General features: G+C 41.9%; 1 protein-coding gene across 12 annotated transcripts in view; it reads left to right on the top strand.

The window, feature by feature from the left end:
- The window catches only part of kmt2d (lysine (K)-specific methyltransferase 2D), a 235,081-nt gene that overhangs the window by 18,400 nt on the left and 199,531 nt on the right, over positions 1–17,150 (top strand). For 3 of the 12 annotated variants that reach the window (XM_078534383.1, XM_078534395.1, XM_078534394.1), the window contains exon 1: positions 15,932–16,279. The exons of the other annotated variants lie outside the window; for them this stretch is intronic. The gene's annotated coding sequence lies outside the window, so the exon portion shown is untranslated. Of the gene's footprint in view, positions 1–15,931; positions 16,280–17,150 lie in introns of those variants that run through there. 12 annotated transcript variants of the gene reach the window in all.

The raw sequence follows: 17,150 nt of genomic DNA, 5'->3' as shown, positions 1-17,150 counted from the left end.
ACGTTGTGCCAGGATTTCGTCTACCCATTTCAGTAGTTCGCAATTGTATAGCAACGTTCCTCCCTCGACCAAAAACAGAGTAGCTGGTTCATCTCATTGTTTTTAGGATCTTACTGAATGCAAAATAGTTGCCACATTTGCCTACATATGTCACTGTATTTCAAATTAATTCATTGTGTGAAATCCTGTTTGTAGATGCTTGGAGATAAGGAACTATATAATGCAAGTCTTTCTCTTAGTAGTGGTAGCCATTAAAAGTATATTACTGTTGTTTGGAATAAAGAAAAACTGTTCCTTCTAGTTTTTTTCTATCCTCGCCACCAAGCCCCTCCTTTCCAAGTTGCATTTTTTAAAAATGAGTGCTGAGTTAAATGAATAGTAAGAGAACATTACTGCTGTCAGTCAAAGAAACAGGAAATCTCGCCATCTCCTCAACTTTCTCCAGCATTAGTGCGGGAGGCTGACTCTGAGTTGAGAAGAGAGAAGGAACGGATGGAAGTCATTTGAAGGTGCATATGCTAAAACAGATTGACAAACTTAGCAACAACAGAATTGTTTGCTCTTCTATAGTTCCTGTAACATAGCGGAACATGCCAAATAGCCTCTCAAAAAGGAGGATGTGGAAAATGTCCCACACGGCTTCAGTGTGGAGGGGTTGGGCCTGAGCAGGAGTAGGGAAGAGAGTTATGGGAGGTAGTTGACAGGGTAGGTTTTCAGGAAGCTTTTGAAGTTGGAGAGAGAGGACAAAGCAGAAGGGTTTGGGAAGAAAATTCCAGAGTGCAGAGATGGATTGGGAAGCAGTTTTCCCACTGATATTGGAGCAGAGGTGAAGAAGAGAACATACAGTAGACCAGGATCAGAAGTGCTGGGCCATTGATATGGAGGATGTTGCAGGAGTGGGGCAGTGCAGTTGAGTCTGTGTTTTTAGGATTTGAGGTCACAAAAGTCAGTGCTCCACTGGAGGAGCAATGGGAAAGGAGGCTGAGACATCTGGGAGGAATAAAGATGTCAAAGTGCAGACAAGGCAGCTGCTTAACATATCACTTGATGCTTTATAAATAATGAAATGCCAGAGGAGGGGTAGTCTGAGTCACAGAGCTAGTGAGGAATTTGAGGGTAGCTTTGAAAAAAGAGGCACGAGGGGTAGTAGACAAGGCAGGTGCTCAAATTGCTGGAGGACAAAGGGGATAAGTCCCTAGATCTCATTAAGGTCCATGTCACTGCCATGATGGGGAGCATTATGGAATGTGCAGCTGGTTGGAGCAGCCTCAGTGTGTGTGGAAAAGAGTTGTCACTGGTGCAGTAGGGTTTTAGTCAGGCCGTACATATCAATGCAGTCCTGCAGGATACTTTGTGGATGAGAAGGGCCTTATTAGCAAGGAAATGGACATATTGCAGAGTGATGCAAGAGTGGATGGGGAGAACCTTTTTGGGGGTTGGGGTTGGTGCGTGCAGGGGGCGTTGTGAGTGGAGAAGGAGTTAGGTTGAAGGAATCAAATTCTGGGAGCGACCTGGATAGGATGTGTGACGGATTGAGGGGATGAAACAGTTGAGATTGATGTTCTGGGAGGCATGCAGATGGTGTGACTGTGGATGAGTAGATTAGAACATCATGAAGTCATGAGTCTGTCCCAAGGAGGAACTTGAGCCTGGAACAATGGCAGGAAATTAGGTAATTGATGTGAGAGTGGTGGATGAGTTGGGATAATGGATAGAGCATAATGGAACAAAATGGGGAGGATTAGGAAGAGATCAGGTTCTTGGGGGTGGCTGTACACAGATGGAAACCTCAAGTTAAATGTTTGCAAACTGTGAAGTAGCTTAAATGTGGCTATGGGAGTTTATAAATGTTGGCCCAAGAAGTAGGTAGATACAGGGATTTACTGAGGGATTACCAGAGAGTAGAACAGTAGCAACTGAAAACTCTGCCATTCCTGGTGGACTGAGGAGGGGGGAATGCATAGGAGGTTGGAGTTGGAGTGTGGATTGGGATGGAGTTTGGGAGGAAGTTCTAGAGGTATAAAGGTTGTGGATAGCCATGAAGACAAGTGTGTTAATTTAGATGTTTTGCAGGAATAGAGAGCCATCATTGGTCAACAATGGTGGATGAGTGGAATTTAAGACAGAATTGGTGTGGTTGTGTTTTGCACGAACTGGAGTTTGTGGAGGGAGGATTATGCAAGACCAGTAATAACAGTGTTGGAGTAATTGACTCTGGAGGTGACAAGTATGGTAAGGGTTTGTAATAGTTGAGATGTGCAATGTGGTGGAAGAGGAAACTGAAGAGAGCATGTGGTGTATGAAACTCAGCTCCGGATTAGACAAATGACAACGTTGCACATAGTTTTATTCCATTATAGGCAAGTGATTGGGGCGGGTGTCTGCATCAGTGGCAATGGAACAGAGTTTATGGCAGGTGCCAACAACAATGGCTTTGGTCTTCCTGAAGTTCAGCTGAAAATAATTTGACTTTCAGACAAGCAGTTCAACAGCACGGAAGTAGCTGTTGGAGAAATGAGAGATGTGCTTGATGGAACTGGATGTCATCAGCATACCTATAGAAGTTGATCCCCTGCCTAAAGGTGACACAAGATACTTGTTTTGGTTTCCAGAATGTTAAATGTTCATTTCTAAGCAATTTCTTTTAGAAGAACAGGTTACTTTTCCTCCCAGTTTTTAAAATGTGCAGCATATCCTTAACCTGATATTCAAACATCATCCAATATTATCAGTGTAATGGTCTCTCTAGATGATGATGTGTGGAAATGTAATCATTGATGAGCAGATCTCCAGTTGCTTTGATCATAAGTCAGAGGTTTTGCTGCTTCAGAAGCGGAGGTGTACTCACACTGATAAGAATTGAAAAGACCTTTGTGAGGGGTGTACTCAAGACGGAGTAAGTGTCTTTTGATTGGCTATGAAAAAGTGATTTTGTTCTTCTCATACTCAACCATAGCACAAATAAAGCTCTGCATGTAACCTGCTGTAGTTGCACAAGTAAACAGCCTCTAACATGCAGCTAATTGCTTAATTTCTCCCGTCAGTTACTGATGGTAAAGCTGATGTAGATGCAGAAATTTCAGTTGCCTTCATAGCTCTTATACTATAGTTTATTGGCTGTCATTCATAGAGTCATAGAGTTATACAGCACAGAAACAGGCCCTTCGGCCCATCATGTCCATGCCAGCCATCAAGCACCTATCTATTTTAATCCCATTTTCCAGCAATTGGCCTGTAGCCCTGTATGCTATGGTGTTTCAAGTGCTCATCTAGATACTACTTAAATGTTGTGAGGGTTCCTGCCTCTACCACCCCCTCAGGCAGTGTGCTCCAGATTTCAACCACCCTCTAGGTGAAAAATTTTTTCCTCAAATCCCCTCTAAACCTCCTGCCCTTTACCTTAAATCTATGCCCCCTGGTTATTGAAATCTCCGCTAAGGGGAAATGTTTCTTCCTATCTATGCCCCTCATAATTTTGTATACCTCTATCAGGTCCCCCTTAGCCTTCTCTGCTCTAAGGAAAACAACCCTAGCCTATCCAGTCTCTCTTCATAGTTGAGATGCTCCAGCCTAGGCAATCCTGGTGAATCTCCTCTGCATCCTCCTCCAGTGCAATCACATCCTTCCTATACTGTGGTGACCAGAACTGCACACAGTACTCCAGCTGTGGCCTGACTAGCGTTTTATACAGCTCCAACATAACCTCCCTGCTCTTATATTCTATGCCTCGGCTAATAAAGGCAAGTATCCCATAATGCCTTCTTAACCACCTTTTCTACCTGTGTTGCCACCTTCAGGGATCTATGGACATGTACACTAAGGTCCCTCTGATCCTCTGTACTTCCTAGGGTCCTACCATTCATTGTGTATTCCCTTGCCGTGTTAGTCCTCCCAAAATGCATCACCTCACACTTCTCAGGATTAAATTCCATTTGCCACTGCTCTGCCCTCTGAGACCATTTCCATTAATGGTTAGTGGGCAGGGCTTACGAACAAAAAGTTTTGATGTGATATGTAAATCGTCAGTCTTGCAGTCAATTACATGAAAGAACTTGTGTTATCCCCACTCCGAAATGTGGTGGTGGTCATCAAACTGATAAGAGGCAGCATGGAAGTGCATCCTGAGAATTGTGTACAAGTGGCTTGCAGAGAGCGATACCAATGTGTTTTCAGAGTTATGTTCTGTTACTTTGTTGAATCTTCATTCAACTGCTCTCCAAAGCCCCCTGAACTCAAGGCATCGGTTTCTGCATGAGATACAGGCTTTTGCTGGAAAACCTTGAAATATTTCAACTACATGCAGGTATGTAAAATAAATGTATATTTTATCATTATTCAAAGCTTTGTTATGTTATAAACCTTATTTCCAGTCTTACATTCACACTTAGTGAGGTGAGATGATGGCAAATTATTTTTTTAAAGTATTTTGAGTGACTTTATTTGGTTCCTTTGCTCTTTTTTGCTGATTGCCAATTTTTAATTGATCATTACCACATCTCTTGATTTTGTTTGCTACATTCCCTAGTTGTGAAATTTGCAAATGTGGTGCCTGAAGCGTGACCAACAATGCATGTTTAGAAGTGAGACTTTTAACAAATATATACTAATGGATTTGGGGGTGGAGTGGCAAATCTGGGTCATGGCTCAATGATCTGCTGGATAGAGACATTGTAAATGTAAAAACTGGTGGGATTTTCCTCAGTTACCTATATTGCAGAACAACAAATGTCACAATATGTGGCAAACGTTGAGGGACCCTCTCACTTTCAGAGCTCATGAATGCCTACATCCTTTAAATGTGAGCAATGTTGAAAGGGTTATACTCTTGCCACTAAGCTTTGCAGGTACTAGAAAATCCTTCAAGAAAATCTATCTGAGAGACTTGAATATATTCAGTGATGGAGCATCCACAACTATTTCTTATGTTCTTATTAAAAAACTTCAAATCGATAGTGTGACAGAATCATATGACACAAGAAAAATTACCCAAATTTTGCAAAAATTCTCCAAACATTGCAGCGCCATCTATGGGTATTATGGGTGATTACAGCTAGGTGTGGACCCAGTTAACATTGCAAATGCTTTGGGAATTGTTTGTAGCAGACAGGACATACTGATTTTAATACTTTGCTAGGTAATCTGTGAGGTTGTGCACCATAAGTCAGTGAATATGGTCACATATGGCATATGTCTGATCTCTTGGTATTACTTTTTACTTTCTGTCCCATAATTCTTTCTTTTTGCTTTGCTTTCTAACCTCTTCTACCTCTGTCTTTATCTTTTGGTTTGTCTGTGGGGAAAGGAGCCACCAGTGGCTGCATTTGTAAAGGAAATACAAAGTGTCAGCAGTTTCCTTCCCATTCCCCATCATTGGTTCTCTTCCTTGCTGTCCATTCCACCAATCACTTGTTCTCCCCGCCTTGCTCCCCACACAACACATATGCTAGTCCTTCCCCTTCCCAGCACCTTTCCAATTCCTATCAATGCCTCACGTCCATTGCAACCCTGATGCCCTTTAAATTATCTGCTCAGCCCCTGCATCATCCTCTCTTCTTGTTCCACTATCATTCAGCTAGAAAAAAAAGCTTGTGAGTTTTTGGGACATCCCAAAACGTTTCACAGCCTGTTAAGCAATTTGTGCTCAGCAAGGTCCCACAAACACCAATGAGGGATAAATAATTACATTTTAATTACTGAGAGGAGAAATGGCAAAAGAACTATATTTTCAAAAAGCATTTTGGTTTTGTGGGAACCCAGTGCCTAGATTATGCCCAGCACTACATGATTTTACGATTTTGTGTGGTCTAACTCTGCTCTGATTGGTCAGCACGGTCATATGACAAGTTTAGATATGTTCGGCTAATCCAGAGTTACCGGTGCAGAATTTCGGCTCATCACTGGCATTGTTCTATGAGATTTGCTATTCTGGTGAGATTGGTTAATGACTTTGACATAACCGGAATGTCATTTCATCAGAATTTTACTCTTTGCAATTTCACTGTAATTTCAAGTTATTTTTAGTACTTTTTCATTGGATGTATGTGCACCTGCTTTCAATTGGTGCATTACTTCCCTGTTCAATTGTGATTTGAGGTGCCCTTGACATAAAGGCTGCATTTGACCAAGTGTGACATCAAGGAGCCCTAGCAAAACTGGAGTCAATGGGAACCAGGGGGAAAACTCTCCACAGGTTGGAGTAATACCTAGCACAAAGGAAGATCGTTGTGGTTGTTGGAGGTCAATCATCTCAGTGCCAGGACGTCACTGCAGGAGTTCCTCAGGGTAGTGTCCTTGGCCCAACCATCTTCAGCTGCTTCATCAATGACCTTCCTTCCATCATAAGGTCAGAAGTGGGGATGTTTGCTGATGATTGCACAGTGTTCAGCACCATCCATGTCTCCTCAGATACTGAAGCAGTCCATGTCCAAATGCAGCAAGACCTGGACAATATCCAAGCTTGGGCTGACAAGTGGCAAGTAACATTCGCGCCACACAAGTTCCAGGCAATGACCATCTCCAACAAGAGAGAATATAACAATCGCCCCTTGATGTTCAATGGCATTACCATCACTGAATTCCCCACTGTCAACATCCTGAGGGTTACCATTGACCAGAAACTAAAATGGACTAGCCATATAAATACTGTGGCTACAAGAGCAGGTCAGAGACTAGGAATCCTGCGACAAATAACTCACCTCCTGACTCCCCAAAGCCTGTCCACCATCTACAAGGCACAAGTCAGGAGTGTGATGGAATACTCCTACTTGTCTGGATGAGTGCAGCTCCCACAGCACTCGAGAAGCTTGACACCATCCAGGACAAAGCAGCTCACTTGATTGGCTCCACATCCACAAACATCCACTCCCTCCACCACCGATGCACAGTAACAGCAGTGTGTACCATCTACAAGATGCATTGCAGGAATTCACCAAGGCTCCTTAGACAGCATCTTCCAAACCTGTGACCATTACCATCTAGAAGGACAAGGGCAGCAAATAGATGGAAACACCACCACTCGGAAGTTCCCCTCCAAGTCACTCACTATCCTGACTTGGAAATATATCACTGTTCCTTCACCGTCGCTGGGTCAATATCCTGGAACTCCCTTCCTAATAGCACTGTAGGTGTACCGACATCACATGGACTGCAGCGGTTCAAGAAGGCAGCTCACCACCTTCTCAAGGGCAACTAAGGATGGGCAATAAATGCTGGCCCTGCCAGTAAAGCCGGCACCTTGTGAATGAATTAAAAAAAAAAAAATTCCTGTTGCATGAATGTGAAATATGGGCTGAAATTTGCATATTGTGATGTCCCAAACTTGTGCAAGACCCTAAATATGTTTCGGATATTTGAGGGGTAGTCTCGAGGTCTGGAGCACTGTTACATTTTAGCTGCTAAAGTGGCCTGCCCATTTTAAGGCTACTGTTTGGGATATATCAAAAAGAACATGTCTAAAACACCCTGGGGTAATTTGGAGATTAATTCTCTGTTCTACCTCCATCCCTGCCTCAGCTCATCAGCTGCTGAAATCCTCAACCATGCTTTCATTAGCTCCAGACTCAACTATTCCAACACACTCCTGGCTGACCTCCCACCTTGCACCCTTTGCAAAAGACCTCATTCAAAACTGCTGGCTGTATTCTAACTTGCACTGTCCCATTTACTTATCAGCCCTGGGCTCATTAACCTACATTGGTTCCTCTTGGCAACCCCATGATTTTAAAATTCTCATCCTTGTTTTCAAATCCCTCCATGGCCTCCCTTCCTTATCTCTGTAACATCCTCCAGCCTTACAACCCTCTAAGATCTCTGCACTCCTTCAATTCTGACCCCGTGCATCCCTAAATTAAACTACACCACCAAAAGAGAGTGGGTAAGGCAAGCTGAGATAGAGATTGAAATCACTGCGGTGAGGAGTCATTCAATACAGAGGCAAAGGAAAGGAAGGAGGATACTCGGATAGAAACTTTGGATGGAACTTTGGGGAGATGGTAGAAAACAAGGATTTTACAGGTGAGGCAACAGTGTGGAACTCCCCCACTGTCTGTCTCTCCACCTCTCTCTCTCTCTCTCCCACTTTTGCTGCGAGAATGTGGCAGTTTCAGACTGCAGTTTGATCATCCATCAATCCAGTGTTGGGCTTCAAAAATATATGTTGGGAACATATTATAAAATAGCCTTTCTTGGTAGCTGTGTGGTAAATGGGAATGCAATTATCATAGACCATTAAAGATACTTGCGTTAACCTTTTTTTAGTCACTATATTTCTCCTGACAGGAAATGTAAAAAGTTGTTCACAATGTTCTGTCCCTCTGCTTCTGAACGTGCAACAGTAGCCTTCCATCAGCTTGCCCAGGTAACCATTCTTTAATGTGAGAATCTGAATAGTGAGTTGATTGGATATCCAACTGTAATGCCATTGTAACTGAGCCCTGTCTTGGCATTACTCGACAATCATACACATGACTAGTAATCCCTGCCATAAGGTGGTGTGTATCAGGCCTGGGCTCCCTTACTGATGTATGTAGTGTTCCATATCTGGATGGAAACTGGTCCGAAGGACACATTTCCACTAAATCAAGACACAGCTTTAAGGTATGACCCATGCCATTAAAGTGAACAGGTCAAACTTTGGGTTGACGTGTCCTGGAAGCCTAAAAAGATAATTATTTGGCAGCCATGCTGCAGCAAGTTACTTTGACTGGTGTCTTAGGGGAATTAATATATATGTTCCAAGATATGTTCTTAAGTATTGCATCACTGCTTTTGTTCTTAATTATGATATCTAGTTGAACTATACAAAGGTCACTTAAAGATGAAATCAAATGAAGCTGCCTTGATTCTCTGTTTTAATGTGTTATGTTGAAAATCAATGTTTACTTGTATGAAACTGCCCTTTCATTCCTCCCTTTCAGTTTGTGTTCTGACTACTTATGGCAGCATTTCAGTATTAGACCTGAATATCACATTACAGTTTCCTCCAGTCTCTTCTCTAAATATCTTTGTTCATTTTCAGCCTATGGTTGGAAATAGTCACGAATTGTTTTTTTTTTGCCCCATTATGAATTTCTACCCATATTACTTTGGCTGTTATTGCCATTCTTTTATTGCTGTTATTTCTTATCAATAATACAGATACATTGATTGTGTAATTTGTATTCCATTGGAAAGTTGAATTTTAGTTGGGGTTCCTTGTGGAATGCCAAATTTACCACTGGACATGAGTGTAAGTGTTTTACAAACCCCAATTCAGATAAAGTAATTGCAGATGTTGCAGTGTTCGGTGTTAAGGCAGATCTAAACTAGGAAAGATTTGACCACAGTGAGGATTTTTATGCTGGCAGTTGGAGAAATTTCCCAATAAAAACCCACAGTACTGAGGAAAAGGAAGCAGCTGGGCAGTCAAACTGTGAACAGCATTAATATTGCAGTAAAAAGCAGCTCCAGGTTCAGGCTTGATTTAAAGTGCAGCATTTTGAAAGCCCCATTCATATTCATAAGATTTTATATAAAAGTGTAGAGGAATGCAAATTTACTTGACAGTTTAGGGGGTTATTTTCCTTCATTTCATTTCTTCTTCTTTCCCCCTGCCCTCCTTGAGGTTTTTGCAGAGTCAGCATGGCTTCATGAAGGGGAAATCATGCCTGACAAATTTATTAGAATTGTTTGAGGAGGTAACAAGCAGGATAGATAAAGGGGAACCAGTAGATGTAATATATTTGGATTTCCAAAAGGTGTTTGATAAGGTACCACATATAAGGCCACTTAATAAGATAAGAGCCCATGGTGTTGGGGGTAGCATATTAGCATGGATAGAGGATTGCCTAACTAATAGAAGACAGAGTTGGGATAAGGGGGGAATTTTCAGAATGGCACCCTACAACTAGTGGAGTGCCACAGGGATCAGTGTTGGGGCCACAATTATTTACAATATATATTCATGACTTGGATGAGGGGTGTGAATGTACTATGGCCAAGTTTGCGGATGACAGAAAAATAGGTGGGAAGGCAAATGGTGAGAATGACAGAGTCTACAGAGGGATATAGACAGATTAAGTGAGTGGGCAGATGGAATATAATGTGGGAAAATGTGAGGTTATGCACTTTGGCAGGAAAAATAGAAGAGCTGAATATTATTTAAATGGAGAAAGACTGCAGAAAGCTGCAGCACAGAGGGATTTGGCAGTCCTTGTGCATGAATCACAACAAGCTGGTATACAAGTTCAACAGGTAATAGGGAAGGCAAATAGAATGTTGGCCTTTATTTCAAAGGGAATGGAGTATAAAAATAAGTAAGTCTTGCTAAAACTATACAAGGCACTAGTTAGACCGCACCTAGAATACTGTGAACAGTTTTGGTCCCCTTATCTAAGGAAATATATACTGGCATTGGAAGCAGTCCAGAGAAGGCTCACTAGATTGATCCTGGGTAGGGAGGGATTTTCTTATGAGGAAAGGTTGAGTAGGTTGGGCCTGTACTCATTGGAGTTTAGAAGAATGAGAGGGGACCTTATTGAAACATATAAGATTCTTAGGGGGCTTGACAAGGTAGATGCTGAGAGGCTGTTTCCCCTTGTGGGAGAGTTTAGGACCAGAGGGCATAATCTCAGAGTAAGAGGTCACCCATTTAAAACAGAGATGAGGAGGAATTTCTTCTCTTAGAGGGCAGTTAATCTGTGGAATTCTTTACTTCAGAGGGCTGTAGAGGCTGGGTTATTAAGTATATTCAAGGCTGAGATAGACAGATTTTTAATCAGTAAGGGAATCAAGGGTTGTGGGGAAAAGGCAGGAAAGTGGAATTGAGGATTATCAGATCAGCCATGATCTAATTGAATGGCGGAGCAGACTCGATGGGCCGAATGGCCTACTTCTGCTCCTATGTCTTATGGTCTAGGATCTGAGTGGGGCTAAAAACTGAAGAGAGAAAGTGAGAGCTCAGAGCAGCTGAGCAGGGCTAAAAACCAGAGAGAAAAAGTGCGAGCTCAGAGGAGCTGAGCGGGACTATCTCCCTTACATAGTCTGTGGGCTCAGAGCTGCATTCGGAAACAAAAATTGAGGTGTGACATCACAGGAACGTCATAAATTGATAGGCTGGTGAGTATTGCTGCTTAGGTGCTGAGTTTAAATAACTGGCAGATTAAAAACAATAAAAAATATTAAGCATTAATAATAGCAAGTTAACAGCTGGTGAGTCATCTTTTATTTTTAAGTAATGTTTATTAGTACTTGTAAGGTCTGTTAGCTATCAGTAGAATTTATAAGTATTAGTAAGCTTTATTAATAGTTGTAAGGTTTATTAGTATTGGTAAGGTTTATTAGTACTGAGAAGTTGAATTAGCAGTAGCAAGGTTAACTAATTAGCTGTAGCAAGGTTAACTAATAAATAGAGAAATTGCAGGGCTGATCCGAGCTCCATAATGCATATTCTGTGCTATGTGGGAACTCCAGGATGCTTCCAATGCTTGGATAACCATTTGTGCAGTAAGTGTCATCAGCTGTAGCAGCTTGAGCTCTGGGTTTCAGAGCTTGAGCAGCAGCTGGTGTCACTGCGGTGCATCCGTGAGGTTGAGAGCTTCGTGGATAGCACGTTTATAGATGTGGTCACTGACCAGCTTGAGAGTATACAGGGAGAGAGGGAATGGGTGACCACCAGGCAATCAAAAGGAACAAGCAAGTAGTGCAGGAGTCCCCTGAGTGCACCTCACTCTCCAATCAGTATTCTGTTCTGAATACTGATGATAGTGATGGTTACACTCTGGGGAGTGTAGCCAGAGCCAAATCCATGGGATCACTGGTGGATCAGCTGTACGGGGGGTACAAGGAAGACTGGAAGAGCAATAGTGATACTTTATTTGATAGTTAGGGTAATAGATAAGTATTGCTGCAGCCGCAGACTTGAATCCAGGATGGTGCGTTGCCTCCCTGATGTTAGGGTCAAGATGTCAATGAACGACAGCAGTGCACCCAAAGGGGGAGGATGAACAGCCAGCAGTCCTGGTCCACATTGGTACCACTGACATAGGTAGAAGGAGGGATATGGTCTTGCAGTCAGAATTTAGGGAGCTAGGTAGGAAATTAGCAAGCAGGACCTCAAAAGTAGTAATTTCCAGATTACTCCCAGTACCATGTGCAGGTGAGCAGAGAAATAGGATAAAGCAGATGAATGTGTGGCTGGAGGGAGGGCTTTAGATTCCTGGGACATTGGGGCTCGGGTTGATGGGACCTGTACAGGGCAGATGGGTTGCACCTAATAAAGCTGGGACTGAGTTACTTGCAGGAGTTTTTGCTCATGCTATTTTGGAGGGTTTAAACTAACTTGGCAGTGGTGTGGGAACCAGGAGATAATAACAGGGAGGAATGCCAATGTGCACAGAATATTGGGAGAGATATATAGCACTAGAGTAAGGAATAGTAAGTTAGGTGATGGTCAGAGTAAGAGAGAAAGTAATAAAATCTAAATCAGGGTTACTGTGCATGTATGTGAATGCATGGAGTGCAGTAAATAAGATTGGTGAGTTAAAGGTGCAGATTGCCACATGGAAATATGATGTGGCTATAACAGCGAGCTGGCTCAAAGAAGGGCAGGGCTGGGTCTTAAATATTCCTGGATACAAGTTGTTCAGGAAAGATGGAAAATGAATGAAAGAGTGGCAGTGTTGATTAAGGAGAGCATTCAGTGCTGGAGAAAGAGGATGTCCCAGAGGGGTCAGGGACAGAATCTATTTGGCAGTGGCTAAGGAACAAAAAAGGTGCAATTACATTGTTTGGTGTAGTCTATAGGTCACCAACTAGTGGGAAGGATGTAGAGGAACAAATTTGCAATGAAATTACAGAGAGGTGCAAGAATTATAGAGTAATTATAATGGAGAACTTTAATTATCTGAATATAGAGTGGGATAGCAGTAGTGTAAAGGGCAGAGAGGGACAAGAGTTCCTGTAGTGTGTTCAGGAGAATTTTATACTGCAGTATGTTTCCAGTCCAGTGAGAAAGGAGATGCTGGTAGACCTAGTTCTTGGGAATGAGTTGGGCCAAGTGAATCAAATGTCAGTTGGAGAACATTTGGGGGACAGTGATCATTATATCATAAGGTTTAGGCTGACTGTGGAAAAGGACAAAGAACAATCCAGAGTAAGAATAATTAACTGGGGGAAAGGCAACTTCAATGGGGTAAGAGTGACCCAGATAAATTAGAATCATAGTTTGTCAGGAAAAACTGGTTGCCTTTAAAGAAGAGGTAGCTCTGACACAGTCAGGTAGGATAAACAAATCCAGAGCTCGCTGGATGGCAAGAGGTAGAAATTAAGCTCAAGAAGCAAAAGTGTGCTTATGACAGATGTTGGGTGGAAAATACATTTGAGAACCAGGATGAATATAGAAGGTTCAGAGGAGAATTGAAAAATCAAATAAGAGAATCAAAAAGGGAGTATGAAAAGAGACTGGCAATCAACATAAAATGGAATTCCAAAGTCGTCTATAGGCATAGAAATAGTTAAAGGGTGGTAAAAGAGGAATGGGGCCAATTAGGGACCAAAAAGATGATTTACACATGGAGGCAGAGGGCATGGCTGAAGTATTAAATGAATACTTTGCATCTATCTTTAACAAGGAAGAAGATGCTACCCATGCCATGGTGAAAGAGGAGGTAATTCAGGCACTTGAAGGGTTTAAAATTGATAAGGACGTGGTGTTGGATAGGGTGTCTCTATTTAAACTTGAGAAGGCACCAGGACCGGATGAAATGCATCCAAGGATACTGAGGAAAGTGAGAGTGGAAATTGCAGAGGCAATGGCCATCATTTTCCAGTCTTCCTTAGACTCAGGGGTGGTGCCAGAGGACTGGAGAATTGCAAATATTACACCTTTGTTCAAAAAAGAGTATAAAGATAAGCCCAGCAACTACTGGCTAGTCAGTTTAACTTTGGTGGTGGGGAAACTCCTGGAAACAATAATTTGGGACAAAATTAATTGTCACATTTACAAATGTGCGTTAATTAAGGAACGCCAACATGGATTTAAGGGAAAATCACGTTTAACTAACTTGCTGGAGTTTTGAGAAGAAGTAACAGAGGGTTGATGAGGGTAATGCTGTTGACGTGGTTTACATGGACTTCCAAAAGGCATTTGATACAGTGCTGCACAACAGACCTGTAAGCAAAGTTATAGCTCGTGGAATATGAAATTGGATGAGTGACCAGAAACAGAAAGTAGTCGTTAACTATGTTTTTTCAAGTTCAAGAAAGATTTGTAGTGGAGTTCCCCAGAGATGAGTGTTGGGACTCTTGTTTTTCCTGATATATGTTAATGACCTAGACCTTGGTGTACAGAGCACAATTTCAAAATTTGCAGGTGATATGAAACTGGGAAGCATTGTAAACTGTGAGGAGGATAGTGTAGAACTTCAAAAGGACATAGACAAGTTGGTAGAATGGGCTGCCAAGTGACAGATGAAGTTCATTGCAGAGAAATTTGAAGTGATTCATTTTGATAGGAAGAACATGGAGAGACAATACAAAATAAAGGGTACAATTCTAAAGGAGGTGCAGGAGCAGAGGGGCCTGGGTGTATATGTGCATGAATCATTGAAGGTGGCAGAACAGGTTGAGAGAGCAGTTAATAATACAGACAGCATCCTAGGTTCTTTCATAAGGGCATAGAGTACAAGAGCAAGGAGGTTATGTTGAACTTGTTTAAGAAACTTGTTCGGCCTCAGCTGGAGTATTGCGTCCAGTTCTGGGTGCCGCACTTTGGGAAAGATATGAAGACATTGGAGAGAGTGCAGAAAAGATTCACAAGAATGGTTCCAGGGATGAGGAACTTCCGTTATGAAGATAGATTGGAGAAGTTAGGACTGTTTTCCCTGGAGAAAAGGCAGCTGAGAGGAGATTTGATAGAGGTATTCAAAATCATGAGGGGTCTGGACGGAGTAGATAGGGAGAAACTGTTCCCGGTCGTGAAAAGATCAAGAATGAGAGGGCACAGATTTAAAGTAATTGACAAAGAAGCAAAAGTGGTATGAGGAAAAAGAGCTTTTTCACGTCGCGAGCAGTTAAGGTCTGGAATGCAGTGCTTGGGAGTGTGGTGCAGGCAGGTTCAGTTGAAGCATTCAAAAGGGAAGGAGACTGTTATCTGAAAGGACAAATGTGCTGGGTTATGGGGAGAAGACAGGAGAATGGCACTAAGTGAATTGCTCATTCAGAGAGCTGGTGCACAGATGGGCTGAATGGCCTCCTCTTGCGCTGTAACAGTTCAGAGATCTGCAACGCAGGTTGGTGATAGATATGAAAATATCTTTTTAAGTACAGTATTAGTTTAAATCGAAATTAAATGGGAGGGAGTTTGTTAACATAATAATTATTTGCGGTAAGTATTTTATTGTTGCTTCCAATCTGGAGATTTTCATTCGATTTTAGAAATGAATATAAAATTGCTTTTGGATATGGGAATTGCAGTTGAGTTACAGATTTGAGCTACCGTTTCCAATCAGCCCTTTTGTTTCGCTGGTACGAGATGCTTTTGTGTCCCTAGCATTTTAGTCCATCGACATGTGTTCTACTTCTTTAGTTTCACTTTTCAGTGCATGTATACGTAAGCTTCTGTGTCACATTTTTTTTAAAGTGTTTGGCTAAGCAGCCATTAGAACAGATCTTCTTCGAAAGCGTAGCTTAATATGTTTAAATAATTTCGGGATGCGCCTGACAACCTTCCCAATTCTAGTTCGAAACGGATGGGATTTCTTGTCGGAACTCGACGTTTTATTCTATTGATTTTTCGCTCTGTGTATCTGCATGTTCTGTTACAAAATTAAGCGATTATGCTGACCATCATCGACACATTCACTTTTTTTGCAAAAACTTAGAAAGAAATATCCGTGTTTTGTTCGAATCTTTGCCTAAACTGGAACTGGTGTTTGGGGGTTACTGTTTCTCACCGGAACGGAAGTGATGACGTTTCCGTCGCTCCGGTGGATGTTTTTGGTTCTCTTCACTTTTCCTTTTTTTTCGGTTTCTTTTTTTCTGTCGGTTTTGTTCGGGTCGCCTATTTCTTTAATTCTTTCCCCTTCCTATTTGAGTTTTGTTGAATGTTTGTGACTACTTTGTAACAGGAAGCAGTCAGGCCGAACCCGGAGATAGTGAGGAGTGGCCGGGGCCCGAGCAGGAGCCTGCTGCCCGAGGCCAATGTCGGTCATAAAGCTTTCTGAACGAGGAATGGGATCAGCCATGCAGTGGGGTATTTCCGTCGGGATTTGTGAAGTGTGGGAAGTACAGGGCAAGCAATAAGGTATTTTTTTTCATCGGGCTTGATTGCAACCCGCCAAATCTGCAATATATTAAATGTAAAGCAATATAGATTTAAAAATATATGTTTAGAGAACGCTGCCATTTAGTTAATGGAGTCAATTTTTCATTTTGCAAATTCTGAGAATGAAAGGATGTACTTTAAAGAGATATTTTGAATCAGAAGAAGGTAGAAAAACATGAGTATCACGAGAGTTTTAATTATTTCGTGTCGGCCTTCACAAACTCAAATAAGGTCGGGTCAGTTACTTGTGTGACCTTTTGTTTCAGTTATTGCAATTTGAATTTATTACGCTTTAGAAATGATTAGTGTGTTTTGCTTGTATATTCAAAGGTAGTTTCACATGACGGATTTTGCACGCAAGTGCAGGAGTGTGTTGTGAGTGGTCTGCATAGTGGGTATCCTTTTTTTTGTGGCGGCAAAAGCCGTGTCGTGTGCGTGAGAGCGAGGAGTTTTTTGTGTGGGGACGGTACAATGTTGCACGCTGTGTGCAGTCTTCGGTGACGTGAACTTTTTTTTTTCGGTTCGGTAAACGGAATTTGATCTTTGAAGTGATGGCTTAGTTTCAGCGTTCGGTTAGAAATTGGTTGATTGGTGTAAACGGGGTTTTTAGGTAGGATTAGGGATATAGAAGTGTGATTTAAAAATCTTGTATTTTCTCTAAACAATGTCGAAAGAAGATTGTGTTGGATGTGAAAGTAGTTCCGCGTTCAAAAGGCAATTCTTGGTTTACTCTTTCTTGAAATAGTAATATAGAAGTGGCCTTTGCACCCCATTCAAAAGAGTTAACCTGCCCTTGTGTTTACTGTGGCGTTTGGATTTAATTTCAGAAACGTGAGCAGATGTTGCATGT

The sequence above is a fragment of the Cetorhinus maximus genome, chromosome X, assembly GCF_964194155.1.
Source record: "Cetorhinus maximus chromosome X, sCetMax3.hap1.1, whole genome shotgun sequence".
Taxonomy (NCBI): Eukaryota; Metazoa; Chordata; class Chondrichthyes; order Lamniformes; family Cetorhinidae; genus Cetorhinus; species Cetorhinus maximus.
The sequence above is the reverse complement of the archived record's forward strand: the minus strand, read 5'-3'. Positions and strand labels throughout refer to the sequence as shown.